We start from the raw sequence: 1,613 nt of genomic DNA, 5'->3' as shown, positions 1-1,613 counted from the left end.
ATATATATATATATATATATATATATATATATATATATATATATGATGCTCACAAGTCTCTGTTTTTCTATTTCTAAGAAGAAATAATCACAAAGTCAACTTTTGAGAATAGTAAACTCATAAACACAAAACAACAAAACAAGCAAACAAATTGATTAAAACAAACTAAGTAGATAGATGATAGATAGATAGATAGATGTGAGAGAGAGAGAGAGAGAGAGAGAGAGAGAGAGAGAGAGAGACAGAGAGAGAGAGAGAGAGAGAGAGAACATATTCCCAGGAAGAAAATATCTTGAATAGGGAAGGAAAGCACTTGAACTTTAAGCCAGGATTTACTGCAACTCGTGTAAATTTCAGAAGACAGTCTCTCAGCCTCAGAACCCAGATGTTCAGCTGTGGGATGATACACTAAGAACCATTTACCTCAGTCAGCTGCTTGGTGGGTCTCTCAGAAGACTGCCGCTCTGGTCTCCTGTCTGTAAGCCCTCCATAGCATCAGTAATGGTGACTTGGAGCCTCCCCTTGAGATGGGTTGCAAGTTGGGCCAGTCACTGGACCTCCTTTCCCTCAGTCTCTTCTCTATTTCTATCCCTGCAGTTCTTTTAGACAGGAACAATTTTGGGTCAGAATTTTTGATTGTAGGATAGAAACCCCATCCCTCCACTTGATGCCCTGTCTTTCTACTGGAGGTGGACTCCATGAATTCCCTCTCCCCATTGTTGGGCATTTCATCTAAGGTCCCTTCCTCTGAGTCCCGAGAGTCTTTCATCTCCTAAGACAAACTCAGATACTTACATCCAAACACTGGACAGATGCAGGGGACCCCTGTGGTTGAATTAGGGAAAGGCTGGAAAAAGCTGAGGAGGAGGACAACCCCATAGGAAGACCAGCAGTCTCAACTAAAGAAGACTCCTGAGATCTCTCAGACACTGAGCCACCAACCAGGCAGCATACTCTAGCTGGTCTAAGGCCCCAGGCATATATACAGCAGAGGACTGCCTGGTCTGGCCTCAGTGGGAGAAGAGGAACCTAACTCTCAAGAAACTGGAAGTCCCAGGGATTGGGAAGGCCTGGTGTTGGGAGGACATCCTCTTGGAGACATGGAAGAGGAGGAATGGGATGAGGAACTGTGGGAGGGGGAACTGGGAAGGGTAATGGCTGGACTGTAAAAAATAAAAATAATAGTGAAAAATAAATTTAAAAAAGAAGAATCAGTTACCTCTAAAACGCACTGGCCCTGACATTCTAGGTTCATGTGCCATTTGGGGTTCATCCTCATGTGTGCTGGGCTCTGCTCCTGTCAGGGTTGGGGGCCATATACCTGATGGAGCCATGCAGTTGCTCCAGGTAGCAATGAAAGTCTCTGGATCTCCTGAATGATGCAAATGCCATCTCTGCCCAACAAACAGCAATGCAATGGCCCACAGTCATCCTGTGAAACATTTTCAAATGCAAGGCATTTATGCCTCAAAATTATTTGCATTATTATTTTCAGTCTCACCACACATTTTCCTTCACTTTGTCTTTTAAACTGTTTGGAAGAATTCCTGTTAACTCGAAACATGGCCAGTATTGGCCATCTTGGCACAGTTCTTTCACTTGTGTGAGTTCAC

This window comes from Grammomys surdaster, unplaced genomic scaffold, assembly GCF_004785775.1.
Source record: "Grammomys surdaster isolate TR1022 unplaced genomic scaffold, NIH_TR_1.0 126124, whole genome shotgun sequence".
Taxonomy (NCBI): Eukaryota; Metazoa; Chordata; class Mammalia; order Rodentia; family Muridae; genus Grammomys; species Grammomys surdaster.
The sequence above is the reverse complement of the archived record's forward strand: the minus strand, read 5'-3'. Positions refer to the sequence as shown.